The 24,262-nt window shown below is 41.4% G+C and overlaps 1 pseudogene; it reads right to left on the bottom strand.

Moving 5' to 3' along the window:
• Positions 1–16,066: 16,066 nt before the first annotated feature.
• Positions 16,067–16,878, bottom strand: LOC100663696 (dnaJ homolog subfamily B member 6-like; annotated as a pseudogene).
• Positions 16,879–24,262: the final 7,384 nt, after the last annotated feature.

A 24,262-nucleotide genomic window follows, 5' to 3' on the forward strand; every position in this document is an offset into this window, starting at 1 on the left:
CTCTACCTTGTGCTCATTGGAAGAGCAAATGCCTCGGGGGGTTTATGTGGTTTAGTCCCACTGGTCTTGCACAATAAGGATTTATGGGGCGGGGCGTGGGGGGGAGTGTTCCATTCACATTACATCAGGGTAATGTATGTCATAGCTTCAGAATCAGAGGTGCAGACTCGGGCGTCTAACAGAGACAAACAAAGGGCTATGTCACAGTAAAGCAGTTGTTTATACCCAGGTAGTTCTCGAGAAGACAAAATAAAGTATTATAATGACATGTGCAAAGAGCTGGAGATGGAAAACCAAAAGGGAAGTACACGCTTGGTGTTTCTCAAGCTGAAAGAACTGAAGAAAAAATTCAAGCCTCGAGTTGCAATAGTGCAGGATTCTATGGGGAAAATATTAAATGATGCAGGAAGCATCAAAAGAAGATGGAAGGAATGCACAGAGTCATTATACCAAAAAGAATTAGTCGATGTTCAACCATTTCAAGAGGTGGCATATGATCAGGAACCGATGGTACTGAAGGAAGAAGTCCAAGCTGCTCTGAAGGCATTGGCAAAAAACAGGGCTTCAGGAATTGATGGAATATCAATTGAGATGTTTCAACAAACAGATGCAGCGCTGGAGGTGCTCACTCCTGCATGCCAAGAAATATGGAAGACAGCTTCCTGGCCAACTGACTGGAAGAGATCCATATTTATGCCTATTCGCAAGAAAGGTGATCCAACCGAATGTGGAAATTATAGGACAATTTCATTAATATCACACTCAAGCAAAACTTTGCTGAGGATCATTCCAAAACGGCTGCAGCAGTATATTGACAGGGAACTGCCAGAAATTCAGGCCCCTTTCAGAAGAGGACATGGAACTAGGGATATCACCGCTGATGTCAGATGGATCCTGGCTGAAAGCAGAGAATGCCAGAAGGATGTTTACATGTGTTTTATTGACTATGCAAAGGCATTCGACTGTGTGGATCACAACAAATTATGGATAATGTTGTGAAGAATGGGAATTCCAGAACACTTAATTGTGCTCATGAGGAACCTTTACATAGATCAAGAGGCAGTTGTTGAGACAGAACAAGGGGATACTGATTGGTTTAAAGTCAGGAAAGGCGTGTTTGTCAGGGTTGTATTCTTTCACCATACCTATTGAATCTGTATGCTGAGCAAGTAATCCGAGAAGCTGGACTATATGAAGAAGAATGGGGCATCAGGATTGGAGGAAGACTCATTAACAACCTGCGTTATGCAGATGACACAACCTTGCTTGCTGAAAGTGAAGAGGGCTTGAAGCACTCACTAATGAAGATCAAAGGCCACAGACTTCCGTATGGCATGCACCTCAACACAAAGAAAACAAAAATCCTCACAACTGGACCAGTGAGCAACATCATGATAAACAGAGTAAAGATTGAAGTTGTCAAGGATTTCATTTTACTTGGATCTACAATCAACAGCCATGGAAACAGCAGTCAAGAAATCAAAAGACGCTTTGCATTGGGTAAATCTGCTGCAAAGGACCTCTTTAAAGTGTTGAAGAGCAAAGATGTCACCTTGAAGACTAAGGCGCACCTGACTCAAGCCATGGTATTTTCAATCGAATCATATGCATGTGAAAGCTGAACAATGAATAAGGGAGACTGAAGAAGAATTGACGCCTTTGAATTGTGGTGTTGGTGAAGAATATTGAATATACCGTGGACTGCCAAAAGAATGAACAAACCTGTCTTAGAAGAAGTACAGCCAGAATGCTCCTTAGGAGCAAGGATGGTGAGACTGCATCTTACATACTTTGGACATGTTGTCAGGAGGGGTCAGTCCCTGGAGAAGGACATCATGCTTGGCAGAGTACAGTGTCAGCGGAAAAGAGGAAGACTCTCAATGAGGTGGATTGACACAGTGTCTTCAACAGTGAGTTCAAGCATAACAAGGATTGTAAGCATGGCTCAGGACCCGGCAGTGTTTTGTTCTGTTGTGCATAAGATTGCTATGAGTCTGAACTGACTCGACGGCACCTAATAACAACAACAACATATAAGCATGGAAACAGTGGTGGCATAGTAGTTAAGTGCTATGGCTGCTAACCAAAAATGTCGGCAGTTCGAATCCACCAGGCACTCCTTGGAAACTCTGTGGGGCAGTTCTACTCTGTCCTGTAGGGTTGCTATGAGTCAGAATCGAGTCGACGACAACAGGTTTGGTTTGGGTTATATTAGAAGCATAAATCACACCCAGCCTGGACAATGCCCCATGCGCTCTCCCCTTGCTTCAGCCGGATGCAGATTATCACCAGAGTCTTATTGAGAACAATGGAGCCCCAAAGAGGAAGGAGCTGGGGTGCTTGAATGTCCATGTGGAGGGGAACCCCTTGCTGATCAGGAATACTCCTCTTTTGTTTTACTTGAGTGGGAGATTAACTTGCATTTTATCAGCCTCCGAGATTTAGGGTTATTCTTATAGTAACTAATTTCCCTTTTTATAAATTGGGGAATTGATAATATTTATTCCACTTGGTTATTGTGAAGACTAAATGAGATAATGCATGTAAATATTGTACCTGGGAAATAGTAGTAAGTGTTCTCTTGTTGTTGTTGTTAGGTGCTGTCAAGCCGATTTTAACTCTTAGCAACCCCATGTGACAGAGTGGAACTGCCCCGTTGTGTTTTCTAGGCTGTAAACCTTACAGGAGTAGATTGCCAGGTCCTTCTCCCGTGGAACTTCTGGCTGGGTTCAGACCACCAACGTTTCAGTTAGCAGCCGAGTGCTTAACTGTTGCACCACCAGGGCTCCATAGTGTTCCATTAGTTATTGTAATTATTAGGATGACCATTATGTAACTTAAATGTTCTTAAGTTTTATAGCCTTCCAAGTAGCCCTCCAAAATTCAAGAATTCTAATCTCTTCCCAATATTCTTGTATGTCTCTAGGGGTATTTATCAAGAAAAGCACATGTGTGCCATCTCTGTTGCTACAACCCAGGCTGCACTCATATTAGAATCCTCTCTTTCTCTAGTCTTCCCAGTAGCAGGGCACTCAAATCATTACTCCATCATATATGTCCAGAGACAATTATAGAAATAGAAATGTCTTAGTAATAATCCCAAATTATTATTCTGATCTCAGAATAGAAAGATCCACCCTAACCAGAACCACCACTGCCCTTGTCTGCCCTGCCAGACTTTCACATGATTAAATAATTAATAGTCTAGCTTTCAGTATTTGTATTAAGGTTTCATCATCAAAGTAAAGGGTGAAAGATAGCAAAAGAGGTCAAAGAGTAGACCCATAATTTACATATGCGTGACAAGAGGATTTGCCAAAGTAATTCCTTCTATAAAAAATGAGAGATAAACATGGTTTCTACGAGTCACAAGCAAATTCTATGTTCTAGAATCTTCATTTTGTCCCTGCTTCCAGCTTTCATTCTATTCCTCCAACTTTCCTGCTCACCTTGACTCAGGTTTGGCACAAGCTATCTGCCCAAAAAGTCCTTCCTCAGATTTTAAGAGAGTTCTTCATCATTCAGCCCAAATGTACCTACTCAAAGAAACTATGTCAAAACCAATCTTGCTAAATTAGCACATGACTACCTCAACCTTCCTGGGCTCCAGGCACCCTCTATACTTTAACAGTGCTTGCTTTTCTTCATAGTAATTACCATTAGTCCCTGGGTGGTAAAAATAGTTACTATGCTATGCTACTAAACAAAAGGTTGGAGGTTGGAGTACCCACAGGCAGCTTGTAAGAAAGGACTGAAGATGTACCTCCAAAAAGCTAGCCATTGAAAACCTTATGGAGCACAGTTCTACTCTGAAAGACATGGGGTTACCATGAGACGGCATCAATTTGATGGCAACTGGTACTGGTACTTACCATTATCTAAGCACTATCTAATAGAATTTCTGTGATGATGGAAACATTTTTAATCTGTACTAATTTGGTAGCCTATCGCCCATCAGTTATCATATTGTAATTGTTGTTGTTAGGTGCCCTTGAGTTGGCTCCGGCTCATAGCGACACTATGTACAACAGAATGAAACACTGCTCAGTCCTGTGCCATCCTCACAATCATTTTTATGCTTGAGTCTATTGTTGCAGCCACTGTGTCAATCCATTTCCTTGAGGGTCTTCCTCTTTTTTGCTGGTGCTCTGCTTTACCAAGCATGATGTCCTTCTCCAGGGACTGATCTCTCCTGATAGCATGTCCAAAGTATGTGAGACATAGTCTTGTCATCCTTGCTTCTAAGGAGCATGCAGGTTGTACTTCTTCCAAGACAGATTTATTCATTCTTTTGGCAGTCCATGGTATATTCAATATTCTTCACCAACACTGTAATTCAAAGGCATCAATTCTTCTTCGGTCTTCCTTACTCATCATCTAGCTTTCATATGCATATGACATCAAGGACATCGTACATGAGGAAAGCAAGATGTTGTTAAAAAGACAGGAAAGAAAGAAAAGATAAGATGGATGTCAGAAGAGACTCTGAAACTTGCTCTTGAACATAGAGTAGCAAAAGTGAAAGGAAGAAATGATGAAGTAAAAGAAGAAGATTTCAAAGGACAGCTCATGAAGACAAAGTAAAGTATTATAATGACATGTTCAAAGACCTGGAGATTGAAAACCAAGAGGGAAGAACACGCTTCGCATTTCTCAAGCTGAAATAACTGAAGAAAAATTTCACACCCAGAGTTGCAATAATGAAGGATTCTACTAGGAAAATATTAAACAACACAGGAAGCATAAAAGAAGATGGAAGGAATACACAGAGTAACTATACCAAAAATAATCAATGTTCAGCCATTTCAGGAGGTAGCATATGATCAGGAACCCATGGCACTGAAGGAAGAAGTCCAAGTTGCACTGAAGGCACTAGCAAAAAACAAGGCTCCAGGAATTGACGAATTCCAACTGAGATGTTCAAATGGATGCAGCACTGGAAGTGCTCACTCGTCTATGACATGAAACCTGGAAGACAGCTACCTCACCAATGACTGGAAGAGAGCTGTATTTACACTCATGTATTTATGCCACGATTGGTGGAAGTCTCATTAACAACCTGTGTTATGCAGATGACACAACTAACCTTGCTTGCTGAAAGCAAAGAGGACGTGAAGCACTTACCGATGACGATCAAAAACTACAGACTTGAGTATGGATTACACCTCAACATAAAGAAAACAAAAATTCTCACGTCTGGACCAATAAGCAACATTATGATAAATGGAGAAAAGACTGAAGTTGCCAATGATTTCATTTTACTTGAATCCACAGTCAATACCCAGCAGTCAAGAAATCAAATGACATATTGCATTTGGGCAAATCTGCTGCAAAAGACTTCTTTAAAGTGTTGAAAAGCAAAGATGTCACTTTGGGGACTAAGGTGTGCCTGACCTAAACCATAATAATTTCAATCGCCTCATATGCATGGGAAAGCTGGACAATGAATAAGGAAGCCTGAAGAAGAATCGATGCCTTTGAATTATAGTTTTGACAAAGAATGTTGAATATACCATAGACTGTCAGAAGAACGAACAACTCTGTCCTGAAAGAAGTATAGCTAGAATGCTGCTTAGAAGGAAGGCAAGAATTCGTCTTACATACTTTAGACATGTTATCAGGAAGGAGTGGTCCCTAGAGAAGGACATCATGCTTGGTAAGGTAGATGGTCAGTGAAAAAGAGGAAGACCCTCACTGAGATGGAGTAACACCATGGCTGCAACAATGGGCTCAGATATAGCAACGATTAGGAGGATGGCGCAGGACCGAGTAGTGTTTCCTTCTGTTGCACATAGGGACACTGTGAGTCAGAACCCACCGGACTACACCTAACAACAACAAAAATATGTTAGTCACAAGCCACATGTGCCTACTGAGAACTTAACATATTAAATAAAATCTTTGGCGTATGTTCATTTTATATTTATATGAGAAACTTGAATTTACCCTATTTAAATTATATTGTACTGTAACAGTAATGAGGGGTCTACAATGTTGAGCAAATAAATATTTTATAAAACTTCTCTAAGATACTCACAGTATAAGTCAGCACTGAATTGTAGCCTTTGTAGCAGCCTGGCACACATATTTGCATGGTAGAATTATAGCAAATATGAATAAATGAATGAGTGAGTGAGAGAAGGAATGGTGGAGGTAGACCTTAAAGAGCTCTTTTCTTCTGTGGGTTGCTGTTGGAGCCCTCTGAAGCACAGAATGGACTCACCCATTAGTCCACTGGGTACACTGAGGCACAGGGGGTTGAAGCAGCAGAGTTGACCAGCCAACAATCCATTCATCTTTGGCTACTATTGGCTGATATTAGAGGCAAAGATGGGAAGATGTTTGTGTCACATTGAAACAGGCTTCTTGGTGGAAGCCAAGAGGACTGTGCATCTTCATAAAAAAAAAAAATGGAGAGGACGCTTGCAGGGGATTGAAATACTGTTAACATGGGTGGAGTGGACTCGAAAATATGTCATCTGAACTCAGCAGGTGTGTTCCTCCTTGCAAACACACATAAAAAAATCAAACCCATTGTTGCTGAGCCGATTCCGACTCATGGCGAACCTATAGGACAGAGTAGAACTGCTCCATAGGGTTTCCAAAGAGCCGCTGGTAGATTCAGAATGTTGACCTTTTTGTCAGCAGCCGAGCTCTTAACCACTACACCACCAGGGTTTCAAGTCACCCTTAAATCTGGACGTTATAACCAATGCTTACAACATTTCTAAGTCCACACAGTTAGCGCTGGGGACTTGAGATAAATCACAAGTATTCTATTATCTAATGGAGTCAGCTCTTAAATAGGCATGAATTTTCATTTCATTCTTATGTTTCCATTTTGTAAAGCAGAAGAATTCTATACTCCTATGAAGCCTGTATAAAGGGAAATAGAAGATAAAAGCCGGGCTGGTCTCGCCAGACTGAGGAAGGGGGTGCAATTTGCTGCAGGCTTGATTTTGCAGCCTCTCCCTCTCTCCAGCCTCATACTCTTGACAACCTCCATGGCCATGGTTTGAAAATTACTGACCTAAATCAACCTATGGAGACCCTAGGTGGTGCAAAATGTTAACACATTTGGTTGCTTGAGTCTACTCAGAAGCACTGCAGAAGAAAGGTCTGGTGACCGACTTCTAAAAAATCAGCCACTGAAAACCCTATGGATTACAGTTCTACTCTGACACACATGGGCTCGCCATGAGTCGGAATCGACTTGATGGCAACTGCTTGGTTTTTGCTTTTGGTATCAACCTGTGAGTGTCCGCTCAGTATTTTGTAGCCAGATTCCAGAAAAAGTCTACCCTTTCTTGAGTTTTCGAATCAACCCCATTATTTCCATCTCTTCCTTATTTATCACACAGTTGAAAATCTACAATATATGAAGCACTGAGATGATTTTTAGTAATTTAAAGGTACATCAGATATAAGACCTGCCTTTAGTACATTTACTCTCTTAGTAATACCCATGGTAGAAAGTGGTAGAAGCTACTGGGGAGTTACTGATCATTCTTGTATTTCCCCTGTAGTGTTATTGGATTCTGAGAAAGCTTTCTAGACTAAGAATCGAAGGGGGATGATGAGGGTATGTCTGAGTATGTCTTTAGGCCTCAGAGTATGTCTTTATCTGGGGCTATACTAAAATCTTAACTGTAATTATAACAGTAAAAAAAAAAAATCCATCATCATCGAGTCAATTCTGACCCATAGCAACCCTAAAGGACACATAGAACTGCTCCATAAAGTTTCCAAGGAGCAGCTGGTAGATTTGAACTGCCAGTCTTTTGGTTAGCAGCCATATCACTTAACCACCGCACCACCAGGGCTCCTGTAACATAATAATAGCCACCACTTAATGAAGACTTACTGGATGCCAAGTGCCATTATGAGCACTTCAGGTGTTTTAATCAATGATCTCACAATAACCTATAAAGAAATTGATATCTTTATCTTCATTTAACAAATGAGAAAACTGAAGCAAAGTGAGATTTAGTTACGTGCCCAAGGTCACAAGTTAGGCCTAGGCAGGGATAGGATTTGAACCCTGGCTGTATAACTTCAGAATCCAGGGTTTTACCCACTCCATAATATTCTCTGATTAAATTTTCCTTTTTTTTTCCTCCAACAAATATACTGAACTCCAACTCCATGACAGATGTAGAGCATATATTACTGAGAACAGACTATCTTGGTCCTCAGAGATCTTGTGGTCCAGAATGAAAGAAAGACATGAAAACTTTCAAGTCTAATTCAATTAATACACTATGGCAAGAACTATGATAAGAGTAATTTTGAATTATGAAGATTGTGTAATTTTTATTTCCACAGTGAGTTGCAGTTCACAAAGTAGTTTCACATGCAATATCGCATTTAATATTCACACAAAAAATACCAATGAGATTAGAGAGGACATGTATTAATATCCCTGTATAATGAGATGAAGATGAATGTATTCAACTGAATCCATTTTCTGGAGGACATTGTATATTGGAAAGGAAAGAGACTGGATTAGAAGATGACCCAGAGAAGGGGTCTGAATGTGAGAGAACCAATTTTGCTGCAGATAAAGACACATTGACTATATCTGTGGAAAGAGATGATGGAAAACATGAATATCATCAGGCAGAACAAGGCCAGGGGCTGACTATGGAACAGACCATCAATTGCTCATATGCAAGTTCAAGCTGAAACTGAAGAAAAGCAGAGCAAGTCCATGAGAGCCAAAATATGACCTTGAGTATATCCCACCTGAATTTAGAGACCATCTGAAGAATAGACTTGACACATTGAACACTGGTGACTAAAGACTGGACGAGTTGTGGAATGACATCAAGGACATCATACATGAAGAAAGCAAGAGGTCAATGAAAAGGCAGGAAAGAAAGAAAAGACCAAGATGGATGTCAGAGGAGACTCTGAAACTTACTCTTGAACATCGAGCAGCTAAAGCAAAAGGAAGAATTGATGAAGTAAAAGAAGTGAACAGAAGATTTCAAAGGGCGGCTCGAGAAGACAATGTAAAGTATTATAATGACATGTGCAAAGAGCTGGAAATGGAAAACCAAAAGGGAAGTACACGCTTGGTGTTTCTCAAGCTGAAAGAACTGAAGAAAAAATTCAAGCCTCGAGTTGCAATAGTGAAGGATTCTATGGGGAAAATATTAAATGACGCAGGAAGCATCAAAAGAAGATGGAAGGAATGCACAGAGTCATTATACCAAAAAGAATTAGTCGATATTCAACCATTTCAAGAGGTGGCATATGATCAGGAACCGATGGTACTGAAGGAAGAAGTCCAAGCTGCTCTGAAGACATTGGCAAAAAACAAGGCTCCGGGAATTGATGGAATATCAATTGAGATGTTTCAACAAATGGATGCAGCGCTGGAGGTGCTCACTCGTCTATGCCAAGAAAATGGAAGGCAGCTTCCTGGCCAACTGACTGGAAGAGATCCACATTTATGCCTATTCCCAAGAAAGGTAATCCAACTGAATGTGGAAATTATAGAACAATATCATTAATATCGCATGCAAGCAAAATTTTGCTGAAGAGCATTAGAAAACGGCTGCAGCAGTATAAAAATTGAGGCCGGTTTCAGAAGAAGACAAGGAACCCGGGATATCATTGCTGATGTCAGATGGATCCTGGCTGAAAGCAGAGGATACCAGAAGGATGTTTACCTGTATTTTATTGGCTAAGCAAAGGCATTCGACTGTGTGGATCATAACAAATTATGGATAACGTTGCGGAGAATGGGAATTCCAGAACACTTCATTGTGCTCATGAGAAACCTCTACATAGATCAAGAGGCAGTTGTTTGGACAGAACAAGGGGATACTGATTGGTTTAAAGTCAGGAAAGGTGTGCACCAGGGTTGTATTCTTTCACCATACCTATTGAATCTGTATGCTAAGCAAATAATCCAATAAGCTGTACTATATGAAAAAGAACGGGGCATCAGGATTAGAGGAAGACTCATTAACAACCTGCGTCATGCAGATGACACAACCTTGCTTGCTGAAAGTGAAGAGGACTTGAAGCACTCACTGATGAAGATCAAAGACCACAGCCTTCAGCATGGATTACACCTCAACATAAAGAAAACAAAAATCCTCACAACTGGACCAATGAGCAACATCATGATAAATGGAGAAAAGACTGAAGTTGTTAAGAATTTCATTTTACTTGGATCCACAATCAACAGCCATGGAAGTAGCAGTCAAGAAATCAAAAGACGCACTGCATTCATTGGGTAAATCTGCTACGAAGGACCTCCTTAAAGTATTGAAGACCAAAGATGTCACCTTGAAGACTAAGGCGCACCTGACTCAAGCCATGGTATTTTCAATCGCATCATATGCATGGGAAAGCTGGACAACAAATAAGGAAGACTGAAGAAGAATTGATGCCTTTGAATTGTGGTGTTGGGGAAGAATATTGAATATACCATGGACTGCCAAAAGAATGAACAAATCTGTCTTGGAAGAAGTACAGCTAGAATGCTCCTTCGAAGCGAGGATGGCGAGACTGCGTATTACATACTTTGGGCATGTTGTCAGGAGGGATCAGTCTCTGGAGAAGTACACCATGCTTGGCAAAGTACAGGGTCAGTGGAAAAGAGGAAAATCCTCAATGAGGTGGATTGCCACAGTGGCTGCAACAATAGGCTCAAGCATAACAACGATTGTGAGGATGGAGCAGGACCGGGCAGTGTTTCGTTCTGTTGTGCGCAGGGTCACCATGAGTTGGAACTAACTGGACAGCATCTAGCAACAACAACAACAACAAAGGCACACTGTCTGGGAAGGGGGTAAAGAAGGGAGGGAGGTAGGGAAGAGGGAGAGGGAAGGGTAGTAAATGCTGGGAAAGGTGGAGAGGTAACTGAGGGCCAGTTCCGTAATGTAACCTTCTCCCTTAAGCCTTGGTACCTTTAGCAAGGTAACTCTCAAACAAGTATTCCAGCTATATCCTCCAGTTTACATGTTAACCAATTGCCATGGAGTTGATTCAAACTTACGGTGATCCCATGAGTCTCAGCAGAACTGTGCTCCATAGGGTTTTCAGTGGCTGAGCTTTCAGAAGTAAGTCGCCATGCCTTTCTTCTGAGGCGCCTCTGGATGAACTCATACCTCCAACTGTTCCGTTAGAGGGCATGCACATTAACTGTTTGAGTCACCTAAGGACTAATCCTTATTTTTTATGATAAAAGTATACATACTTAATAAAAAGTTAATAAAATTTGGAAAATGTATACAGGTATATAATACTCCCAAGAGCCAAGAAACCACTCTTTACGTTGTTGTGGTTTTCCTTCCTATCTTTTATCTCTGCATGTTGTAGTTCAAAATTAGGAAGATAATGCTTATACTATTCTGTTGCCTGTTTTTTACACTTAATAATGTACGTTGTGATTATTTCCCCAAGTATCTCATTAACATCTAAATACAGGCAGTCCCCAGGTTACAAACAAGATTTGTTGCTGTCTTTAAATCAAATTTGTAATTGAGTCGGAACAGGTATATACAGTTCTTATTTAGTGTTGGATAGTCAAATGTTTGTCTTAGTATTGTCGAAAAGAGTAAAACAGGCTTCTCTGTAAAAGTAAAAACAGTTTTATTGAGGATGACAGATACACAAAACTTGGAAATAGGGCACAAATGAATGTACAACCTGTTCCAAAGCAGGGAGGGGGAGGTGTCCTTTTATGGTAAAGATGGGGAAGGGGAGTGCGTGACGGTCACATGGTCACAAGGTGGGTAAGTCATCAGCAATGCTACTTTCAACTACCTTTTTCCCAGAAAATCTTGAGTAAAATTGTTCTCTTAAAATGACATTCCTGATACCCACTTTTATTTTCTAAGAGCTGCTGCATTCCTGACCCTCACAGTTATTTACCAAGAGCAGCTTGGGGAAAGAGCCAGGCTGATTAAACAAGATGATTGAAAGGGAGCCAGGGTCTTCTGGTCCCAATTAGCCAGTGGCCCACGGCTATATGCATATGAATGGGAAGAAGTCAAGGTTAGGTTCTCAGGAATGCAGAAATAGGAGCGTGTCACAAAATGGAGTTTTGATTCTGACCTTGTGTCAGCCATTTTATTATGCTGTTTATTTAGATGTTTGCTAGCACAGTATATAGTATATATTTTACTTTTCTATGCATATAAAACATTTAATAAACACTTCCAAACCCTGCAATATTTTCGTAAGTATCACAAAGGTAGTCTCTGTGTTCATTATGAAACATTGTATTTAACTCAAATTTTTAATATAATACGGTTTATTGGAAATCCTGGTGGCATAGTAGTTGAGTGATACAGGTGCTAACCAAAAGGTCAGCAGTTCGAGTCTACCAGGTGCTCCTTGGAAACTCTATGGGGCAGTTTTACTCTGTCCTATAGGGTCGATAGGAGTCAGAATCAACTGTACAGCAACAGGTTTGATTTTGGTTTTTATGGCAGTCCATTCGAAAATATGAGCTGTCTGTAAGTTGAATGTTTGTAACCAAGGGACTGCCAGTATTTGTAATTTGTTTCCTTCCACAGTAAAAACCAAAAACCATGGTTTCCCTTTGTCTACTTTGGCTTTTTCCAAAAGCATTTTCGCTTTGTTTTCTCACTGAGTTTCACCACAACCTCTTAGAGTTGGGAGGGGCAGCTATTCTTACCCAGTCAAAGGAATGAGGAACATTAGGCCTATTCAGGTTAAATTACCAGCCTAAGGGCAATAGAAGGTCAACAGAGAGATTAGGAAAGCTCAGGTTATCACTTCAAGTTGTTTTGAAAACTTGGCTACTAAAGTGTCTGTCTAGGAATACACATCTCGATGTTGTCATTAGCTGCCATCCAGTCGGCCCCCATGCACAACTGAACAAATGCTGCTCAGTCGTGTGCCATCCCCATGATTGGTTGTGAATCAGACCTTTGTAATCCATAGGGTTTTCTTTGGCTGATTTTCAGAAGCAGAATACCAGGCCTTTCTTCCTAGTCTGTCTTGCCTGAAAACTGCACTGAAGCATGTTCAGCATCCTAGCAACACGCAAGCCTCCACTGACAGATGGGTGATGGCTGCTCATGAGGTCCATTGGCTGGGAATCGAACCTGGGTCTGCTGCATGGAAGGTGAGAGCTCTACCATTAAACCACCAACACACTAGAGTTGCACAACACACACAGGTATTTCCAGCCTGTTTGCCATGGTCACTGTGGTAAAGTCAGTCATGATAGGTCCTACTGTGGTCCCTGGAACTCTCTCCAACTGAGATGCTAACTTTTATCCTATTTCACATCCTTTCTTCTGGAAGCTGAGAAGTCTACAGCCTGGAATGATGACTTTTGTGAGCAAGTGTTCCATTTGTCCCAGAGTTGGTCCAAGCACAGAGAGAGGAGGGTCTGTAGAGGGAGGAGAGTGGGATGGGGATGGTTGGTGGTAGTGGGGGAAGGGGGAGGATTAGCCGGCAACTTACCTGTATGGTGTAATTTCCCCCCTCTGGGAAAAATGCATCCTTATTTCTGGCCATCAGGGTATTTGTTCCAAAAAGTTGAGAGCTGACTTCATGTCCTTGGGGTATTTCCTTAATGAAAATACAGAGTCTGTGAAGTGGTCCTACAAAAAGCTTTCTTGTACAAGGTCCCATTATAAAAAAAAAAATAGCTGCAGGCATTTTTATATTAAAGTCATCACCCAGGACAGAAAAAAAAAAAAAAAAAAACTGCTACTGCTCTGTGGGTCTAGAAAGGTTAATTGTATGGGTAATGGCAAAAATCGGTGCCCCGGCCTCGTTTGAGAACCATTACTATGACTTTAAAATTTAGGACCTCTCGCTTTCCTAGAAAGGGCAGCCTGAACGTAGACACAAAGTCTTCTAATGATTTATGATTAGAATCCCTTAAGAGTGAACCATGGAAGAGTCAGACAAGATGGAATTAAAACGTCACATGTTACCTAAGTCTTCCTCAGATGACTCGGAAACTCCCTGCACATTTGTCATTCATTGTAACCTCTTAAAACTCAGTTACATTTCCAAATAGCTGAAAGTTTAGTGAGAATCTAGATTGAGGTGGAATTTCTTTTCTTTCTTTTTTTCCAAATGACTATTACCTTTAAGATTAATGCTCCGTTACTTCCACGGGTCTGTTCCTTTACAGCAAAATATGAATACTAATACTTATGCCATAAGAACGCCATAAGAATTAACGTAACGATACAAGTGAACCTAGTGCAGGTCCTAGCACATAGTAGGCCCTCAGTAAAGGTAGGCATTATTATCATTACATGTGATGGACACGTCATGTTTTGCTCTATCCAGATTCCAGTTCCCATAATTCTTATACCACCTCTAATTTTCTTTGAGATACTTCCTCATTTGAAGTTTAGATGGTTCAAATCATACTGAGAAGATCATACTTTAGCAAACAGCAATAATAATAGCTAGTTATTTATTAGCACTTTGCCAGGTGCTAGAAATTTGTTATGGTTTGAACTGAGTCCTTTAAAAACTGTGTGTTGGAAATCCTCACCCTTACACTTGTCGATGCAACCCCATTTGGGAATAGGACTTTCTTTGTTATGTTAATGAGGCCATGTCAGTGTAGAGTGTGTCTTCAGCCAGCCAGTTTTGAGTTAGAGCAGATCAAAACCAAAACGAAACCCTTTGCTATCCAGACAATTTGTACTCATACATCAGGCACAGAAGAAAGGAAGCACAGATGAGGAAAGTTAGATGCCAGGCCACATGAAGATAACCAAGAAGCAAGGAATAGACACTGTGAAGTGACAAGGACCTTTCCCCAGAGCTGACAGAGAAAGAAAGGCTTCACCCCTAGAATTGGGCTCTGAATTCGGACTTCTAGCTTCTTAAACTGTGAGAAAATAAGTTTCTGTTCCTTAAAGCCACCCACTTGTGGTATTTCTGTTACAGTAGCACTAAGAAACTAAGACAGTGTTGTTCTAAGCACTTTACACAGTAGGACCACAAAAGCCCCATGAGGGAGTGAGCTGGTGAGGATAAGTCAAGTTATTTCAAAGGACCCCAAAACATAGCAGCTTAAAGAACAAGAAGCCTATTTCTCTCTTCTGTAACAGTCCATCCTGGCCAGGTCAGCTCTGCTCAGTGTTGTGGCCACTCAGAAACCCAATTACTTCCATCTGGGTTTCTTAGTCATACCCTGGGGATTCTTCTCATCTGACTGGTTGAAGCTGGGTTGCTGCCACGTTTGTGTTTCAGCCTTCTAGATACGGACAAAGAGCATGAAGAACATATACCCAAGATATATATATATATATATTTAATGCACCAAATATGTTAACATTTATTTTCTTTTTTTTAAGCAAATGACAAAGACCCAGTTACCAGCTTTACTTTTAAACCTAAGTTTAATGTTACATATTTAAACAATTTTCAAAACTTGCTAAGTTGGCAGCATTTAATCACAACTAGAAAACATCCTTAACTTATATTAAACTGAAATTTATTACCATTAATGTATTAATATTTTTCACTACTCAATATTGGGGGGAAAATATTTTGTAGACGATTCATCCTGGCAAGGTTAACATCACAGCAGAATGAAACTACTTGGCTCACATTTCAAACAAAATGAACGAAGCAAGATCCATGAGTTATTATACAATTTTCTCCTAGCTCTGCTAAAGAATCATGGTTCACCTTGGATTAAGTTTAATAAAAACAAAGTACATTCATACTGTCATGGATTGAATTATGTCCCCCCAAAAATGTGTGTATCAATTTGGCTGGGCCATGATTCCCAGTATTAATGTCATTGTCCTCCATTTTTTTATCGTAATTTTATGTTAAAGGGCATTAGGGTGGGATTGTAACACCCTTACTAAGGTCACATCCCTGATCCAATGTAAAGGGAGTTTTCCTGGGGTGGGGCCTGAACCACCTTTTATCTTACAAGAGATAAAAGGAAAGGGAAGCAAGGGCCAGGGGTGGGGGGAGGGAGGTGAAGGGGGTCCTCATACCACCAAGAAAGAAGCACTGGGAGCACAATGCATTCCTTGGACCTGGGGTCCCTGTGCAGAGAAGCTCCTAGTCCAGGGGAAGAATGACAAGAAGGGCCTTCTTCCAGAACCGACAGAGAAAGTTACCCTGGAGCTGACTCTCTGAATTTGAACTTCTAGCCTATTAAAAAACTGTGAGAAAATAAATTTCTCTTTGTTAAAGCCATCCGCTTGTGGTATTTCTGTTACAGCAGCACTAGATGACTAAGACACATACATTTACAATAATTCTCTTCGTAGTGATTTTTCTGCCATGAACTATTTAAGTAGAAGTTGATATAGATTTGAAGTTGCTGATTACCACTACCACCAAATGACATGGAAAAGAATGAAGTAAGGCCCCTTGATTCAGGGATCCAAATGAAGTAAATCCTGTATTAAAGGAAAAAAAAAAAAATCCATCCAAAGATAGAAGCCCACTGAAGGCAGAGAAAAAGGATCCTGCTCATCAGCTTTGGCTCCCACGAGGGCTTCTGTGATTTCCAAAAAAGTCCTCAAATGGGTCTTTGAAGAAGTTAATGGAAATGAGTCCCTTCAACCAAAAAATTCCCTGAAGACATCACCTGGGTTACGGAATGTGAAGCCAAACTTGAACAGACTATCAAAATGACATCCACCTCCGCCTCTACCATTTAACCCTTCTTTACCATGTTTGTCATAGATGTCCTGTTTTTTAGCATCTGATAACACCTCATATGCCTCAGCTACTTGTTTGAATTTTCTGTCTGCTTCTTCCTCATTCTCAGGATTTTTATTAGGATATCACTTCAGTCAGTGCCAATTTACAATATGTCCTTTTAATATCCTTGTGTAAGGCATGTCTCTGCACACCTAAAATGTCATAGTAATATACCACATTTTAACAGATGGTTGGAGAAAGTCCCAAGGAGGTTGGTAGCCTGCAGTAGGGAGGAGGAGAGGCTGGGTGGTGGGATCCATGATATTCTCTGAGGTCCAGTGGGGCTGGTGCTGATGGAGGCAGTGGCAGTGATTTCTCACGCTTTCCTTCTCTCCCTTTCTCTCAGATATCATAATTCCTAGGACTGATTCCACATTAATGCCACCACATACCATTGATCAGGATTTAGTCATCTGGACACACCCAATATTAAGGGAGGCTGAGAAATGTAGTCTAACTGGGCACAAGTCTCTTCTCTGAATGCAGCAGAAAATAGATTTCAATAGGTGCTTGGAGTTACAGTTAATACAGGAAATATGGGTAAGTAATACAGGCAAATATTATTCCCCCTGTTTATAGAGTAAAGAAACAGATTTAGAGATATTAAATAAATTGCCTAAGATCACTGTAGGGGATGCCAGCATTATTCCATCGAAACCACGTAGCCCCACCAGAGAGTTCCTGTGTATACCGTGTCCCTGAAGTCTCTGCCTGAGATCTCTCGCTATGAGAGCAGGCTTGGCCAGCTCACTAAGTCACTAAGTTAGTGGCTCCAGAGCAAGCCTCCACCAATGAGGGGCAGGAGTTGATGGATGAATCACCCATATTCTTTGCCCCTTATTCCACAGTTTCTTACTCCACAAAGTCTCTCAGAAGGATCCCAGTGAGGCTGTGTCCCATTTGCCCACAGAGATGACCTTCTCATTAACACATCTCTTCATTGTCTGTTTCACTTTCCCATTCCCTCACATGCTTCATGGGATCACTTCCTAAATAAAATACTTGCACCTGGATCCCAGTTAGGCTCTGTGTTTGGACACTGAAACTAAAACAGTCACATGGGGAATGGGGAAACTGGGATGTAAACCTGGCTGGCTGTGTCCAGAGCCTGACCTCTTCACCACTTGGCAATGCTTTCCTCAAGCTCTAAGAGTAAGATCTGTGTTTTACTCGTGTTATCTACCAATAGCTGGTACAATGCCTGATACATGTTGTTGTTTGGTGCTATCGAGTCAATTTCAACTAATAGCAACCCCATGTGACAGAGTAGAGCTGCTGTATAAGGCTGTAATCTTTACAAGAACAGGTCACCAGGTCTTTCTCCTGCAGAGCCACTGGGTGGGTTCAAACTGCCAACCTTTCAGTTAGCAGGCAAGCACTTAACCACAGCCCCTGATACATCCAAATCAAAACCAAACACATTGCTGTTGAGTAGATTCCAATTCCCAGCGACCCTATAGATAAATAAAAACCAAAAACCCGTTGCCGTTGATTCCAACTCATAGTAAACCTGTAGGACAGAGTAGAACTGCCCCATAGGTTTTCCAAAGAGCAGCTAGTGGATTTACACTGCTGACCTTCTTTTGTTAGCAGCCTGAGCTCTTAACCACTACACCACCAGGGCTCCTACAAATACATAACCCATTGCCTTCAAGTCGATTCTGACTCACAGTGACCCTATAGGATGAAGTAGAACTGCCCTATAGAGTTTCCAAGGAGCACTTGGTTGATTTGAATAGCCAACCCTTTGGTTAGCAGCCATGGCACTTAGCCACTATGGTTTCCATAGATACATAAGGACAGGGAAAAGAAGGATTCATGGGTTGCTTGGAATGTGAGCATTCTGTGCAATGAGTTGATAATGGTGTAGTGACAGCCACCAAGGAGTCCTAGAAGCACAGCCTGGGGTGGCCCCATCTGTTTTGGGTTTGGTACCCCCAGATGGACAGCCATTATCGCAGGCCCATAGTGGGTTTTCTCTAAGTTGGAAACACCAAGCCCTGCTGCCTACATCCTTCTCTTCTCTCAGTGCTGGAATGGAATAATGACTTCTGCATCATTTCCCCATCATTTCTTGCAGACTAAATGCCACCTGGAGCCCTGGTGGTGCAGTGGCTAAGAGCTCAGCTGCTAACCAAAAGGTTGGCAGTTTGAATCCACCAGTTGCTCCTTGGAAACCCTATGGGGCAGTTCTACTCTGTCCTAATAGGGTTGCTATGAGTCAGAATTGACTCAGTGGCAACGGGTTTGGTCTTGGTGTTTACCTTGTCCAGAAAGACTCTCTCAACACCCTTTGTTTAATTACTTTCTCCTCTCTGTTACTGTTAATTATTTTACTTATACCTATCACACTGTGCTGGTATTTCCTTAATACTTTTCCTCCTAACAAAATTTTGGGGCTAAGTCAGGTGTGATGTGGAAAAGAGGAGTCAGGGATGTTATGAAAAGTAAGAGGTTTATTATACTTACAATTTCCAGACACAGGAAGGTACGGAACACCATGCTGCAGGGCCACAAAAGAGGTTACTTGAGGTACAAGCTAACAACAAGCTGGAATTGTAGGAGAGGGCTTATGTGTGGCAAGCAGGGGTGGGGTTAACTAGGTTTCTTGGGCTTCCTGGGCACTGGGCATTTTGAATAACTCTGCAGGCTCAGGGGGCATAGGGGCTGCTCTAGTTGTTGGGTAACTGGCCTCAGGGTGATTAGAATAGGCGCATCATGGCCCAGAAGTGTGAGAACCTGAAAAGGGGTATGGTTAGATAGTGGGTTTAATTAACGGCTTAAGAAGGGGAGGGGACTGGCCTCCAGACAGGGCCTTAAAAAGGTGTCAAGTCAGCATTTTAAGAAAATGATATTGTACTCACCAAATCTAAAAATTACTTGATGACTAGTGTCCCAATTTATTCATTTCTGTTTTCTTAATCCACAGGGATCTGGCTATAATGTATCCATTAATTATCTATTTATTTAATTAATGTTTATTGAGCGCCAGCCCTGTATCAGACAGCATGCTATCCCAGGGCAAGCAGGGGAGAAAACCCAGTGGCAGGAAGTTTCCATTGAATTGAAGAGATTCCTTTCATTCATCTTCCACAGCTCTTGGTCCACGTTGTGATTATTGTCCTTACTACTTTATATGGGATAATCACTTGATCCATGTGTCAATGTGACTTTTAGTTCTTTCAGGACAGGGACAGAAACTTTTTAATTTTATATTGCAATTATCTGGCATTGGAGTAGGCAACCTATGGCCTATGGGCTAAATTTGGCTCTCTGCCTGTTTTTGTGCAGCCTAGGAGATAAGAGGGGTTGTTACATTTTTAAATGGTTAAAAAAAAATTAAAATAAAATAGTGTTTTATGACACATGAAAATAATATGAAATACGAATTTCTGTGTCCAAAAATAAAGTTTTATTGGAATACTTTAGAGCTGGGCACACTGTTAGTCCCTGGCCAGTGCTTCCTTGGGCATTTTCCATACAAGTGGCTACCTCTTGTCTTATATACTGCTTATGAGAGTCAAGCTAAGATGGCCCTAGTGATCCTTACTCTAGTATTCATGCCTGTGTGTAGTCTGCTTCCACACTGAGTCAAGGCTGTATGTACCCTGCAGCCAGTAGAATATGGCAGGAGTGATGGTGTGTGACTTTCAAGGCTAGGTCATAAAAGGCAGTTTCCAGTCAGGTGTCTTGGATTGCTTACTCAGAGTGAGGCCAGCCACCGTGCAATGAGGACATTCAAGCATCTCATATGGAGAATTGAGGCCCCCGGCCCTTAGCCAGCCCCCATCAAGCCTTCCTATGATGGCAGCCTCAATCTATGAGAACTCACAGTATAGGCCTTCACAAAATCTGGACAAAGAGAAACCGTGAGAGACAAAAATGATTACTGTTATCTTAAGCTACTAAGTTTTGAAGTGATTTGTTATACAACAATCGCTAATTAAAACACCAGTCCTTCATGGATGGCCAGAGCAATCAGCATACATCTTCGGTCCTATTCTTCCTCACTTCCTGCTCTACTCTGTGGCCAACACAAACTACTGAAAGGTGAACCATGCCAGAGAGTAAACTTAATTTCTGTTTCTGTCTTGATGGGAGACACCAGATAATTGCCTTTTTTGTCCTTGGAAGAATGAAACCCTATGAGGGACAGGAGGCCTTTTGTTGCTAAGGTCCAATCTCTAGTGAGGAGGTGGTAATAATCTCTTTTCATGTTTGAGAGGCTGAATTAAGCTGAAAGAGATTACTTTAAGGAATACCATGAAAAAGAAAGTATTGGGATTCTGCATTTGTAAGGCAGCAGCCTGGATCCCTTGTTGAGGGATAAGTGTGACACCTGCCATCAAGGTAAAGAACAGCTGTGAAGGAACTTTCTGCCAGTTCCAAGAGTGTCTTCCAAGAGACAAGGGTACTCAGGCAGCAATGACTTGCTCATCCACGCAGGCTGCCATTCTGCCATTCACATCTCGTTTTAGAAATGCCACTCACTACCTCCCTGATTCCTCTGGGAGTTGGATGTCTGTCACTTTCTATACCTCATAGCTGCACTCCAGCCTCCTATTCACAAAGTGACTTGAACATAGGATATTCCAGGTTGTGTTCTCCAGGAATCTTATGCTGCAGCATCCCTAGTTTTATGAGGGAGTGGACTTGGCATTACCACCTGTGGACAGAAAGGGATGGGAAGCAAGCAGGACTGGGCAGAGAGAGAAGTTGACTGTGAGGCAATATTAAAGAAGACTTCATGGGGAGCTAGCTCTGAAGCTGGGATGGTCCTTCATAAATGCCCCAGATTTGGGCAAGGGAGGGTCAGGTATTTATAGCCCTGCACCATCCAGTCATTGCATGTAAACTTCCGTGAGAAGGGCACGTGATCTTGGGCAAGAGGTTTCTCTTCAGCCTGGCAATTCCGAAGAGGGTGACAGCTGAGGGCTGTCTTTGGGCTGAGGTTCCAGCAGCTGGAGGAATAAGACCTTCAGTCCTACAGTGGTTCTGGCAGATGAGTCATAAACCACCAGGTGCTGTTGAGTCAACACCAACTCATGGTGAACCGTGGGTGTCAGAATAGAACTTTGCTCAGTTTCTATTAATAATATCAATAACTTATTAATAAATTTATTTATTAATAGTAAAGTACTAACATCCAATAATATTAATAATTTATTGATAAACATTATGTGTTAATTCTGTTAATAAACCTTTGCTCAGGGGCTGATTTTTTGGAAGTAGGTTGCCAGGTCTGTCTTTTGAACTTCCTCTGAGTGGACTCAAGTCACCAAACTTTTCATTAGCAGGCAAGGACCTTAACCATTTACACAATCCAGGGACTCCACAGTGTCCATTACAAGGGGCTGAGGCCCTATACTCTGGAGATCATTTCAGCACATTAGTAGATCCTGAGAATAGGGGTTGGATATGCACTCCCATTATATTATAATGTGAAAGAAGCAAGATCCAAGCTGAGAGAGGAAAAGAAACCTGGAAAAGTAATCCCCTGATGTTCTGACACCAAGAATGTCATTTTATAACAGCATTTCCCCCTTCATGGACCTGCTGGTCTGGGTTCCACATCGGGCCACTAGGTTACATTGGGCTGTAGTTGTAACTGAAATTACTTTCTACATACTGAGCTTCTGCTTTTAAAAGGAATAGGATTCAACCTGCTTTAGGAAAGAACATTTGAGCACACAAAACAACAACTTTTATCCCTTTAAATCTGGATCTCAGAAAATTATTTAGTTAACTTTCCTTATTATCTTTATTTTTACATGGGGGAAGGTTGAATTTCTGGAATTCCTTTGTTGTTGTCAGGTGCCCTCGAATTGGCTCCTTAAGCTGAGGCCAAGAGCTCAGGTGGCAAAAAGTCACGGGGTTTGCCTTAACTTATTCTGACTTTGGAATTGGTGATCTTAAACATGAAATTGTATTCTAGTAAACTACAGGATTTGCGAGTGTATGTGCTTGAATGTGTATGCATTCGGGCCCAGCAGAGTGGCTATTGATCTGACCCAGTTGAACTGACTGGGCTTATTGCCTCTTGGCTATGCTTGGCCTCTGGGTATCCTAGGGTGGTAGGAGGGGCTGGGGGCTTTGCTGCAGTGATATCAATTGCTACATTCCAACTCTTAATTTTCAGTCCATCTTTTCTTTTGCTACATTCATGCCTCAGTGTTCTAAAACACAGAAGCATTTATAAGAAAGGGGAAGAAGAAGAAAACAAGGTTAAATGAGGAGACAGGGAAGTAAGGATTTCCACTTCATTTTCTGAGCTTGGAGGCTACCATGGTTAGTTGGTTTGTTTTGCCCAATGATTAGAGATGTTATTTCCCAATCAAACAGGATATCGTGTGTGCCATTCAGAAAGGTGTGCCTGCTCATTTCACAGCTCCAAAAGGAGCAAAAAGGAGTTGACAAGCATCAGAAGAGAAGAATTGTAGCTAACGCGAGAATAATGGGAAGAAAAAAAAATCAATGTGGAGATGTAATTGAAAGTAAGAACTGGTGGTTGAGGTAATTGAATGGTAATATTGGGAGCAGAGATCAAGCAATTGCAAGATCAGGCAATTCACCGAGATGTATCTTCCTTCTTTTCTGAGGTTAACTCCAGCCTCTGAGATTGTAGGTAAGAGATGTTATCAGACATGCTTGTTGAAAGAGTAGCTCCTCTCTAGTTTTTCCCTTGGGTTTTTTTTTTTTCTTACAAAGAAGGCCTTGTGATTTGGGAATGAGTCCAAGGCTGTGACTTTGCAACTGATAAAACTGGACTAGGGCATGTGTCCTTGTGACTATCTTAGCAACAGAATTCAATCGCTCCCTGCTCGGCCCACTCAATCAAGGCACACCTGATCACAACCATGACCAGAAATACGGAAGCAACCAATGTAAAACTCATTCCATCTCACCAGTCTCAGTTACTAAAAGAAAATTCCAGTTAAAAGTATTATTTATATTACTTTACCAAATAAGAGGTATTTGGAAGAAGATTTTCATCGGGAAAGTGAGCACAATTTATGGGCACTTTTTTTTTTTTTTTTTAAATCAAAGCAACTCCTCTTGAGCATTAGCTCATAGTGCTGTTCATCCCCTCTGCCTATCAATTCCAGTGAAATCAATATTGCATTACAGCTGGAGTCAGGAGAGCTGGATGGTACGACCTTGGGCAAGTCACTTAATCTCTTTGCCACAACCTTTCAATGTGAAAAAAAAAAAAAAAAGACAATAATTCTAGCCACTTCAAGAGCGGAGAGTAAGATTAATGATAGCAGGTTTTCAAGACAATCCTCCCTGCCGCTGTTCCTCCCACTCCCTGGATTTGTGGCTGTGCTTTTTTAATATTTAATTTTCCTAAGACTCCAAATTCAGCCACCCACATATTGACAAAAAGACAAAGCTAATTCCAAATGCAGGGTGGCAATGCCTTCACTTGACCGAATTTTATGTCTCTGGACGCAGCTGGCACTTATAAGTGTCCTCTATTTCCCTTTGTGGGAAGAAAAGAAGGCAACAGAGAAGCCTACTTGGGACAGAATTCTTGCATGTATATAACTCTTTTCCCTCTGGA

The sequence above is a fragment of the Loxodonta africana genome, chromosome 5, assembly GCF_030014295.1.
Source record: "Loxodonta africana isolate mLoxAfr1 chromosome 5, mLoxAfr1.hap2, whole genome shotgun sequence".
Lineage (NCBI taxonomy): Eukaryota > Metazoa > Chordata > Mammalia > Proboscidea > Elephantidae > Loxodonta > Loxodonta africana.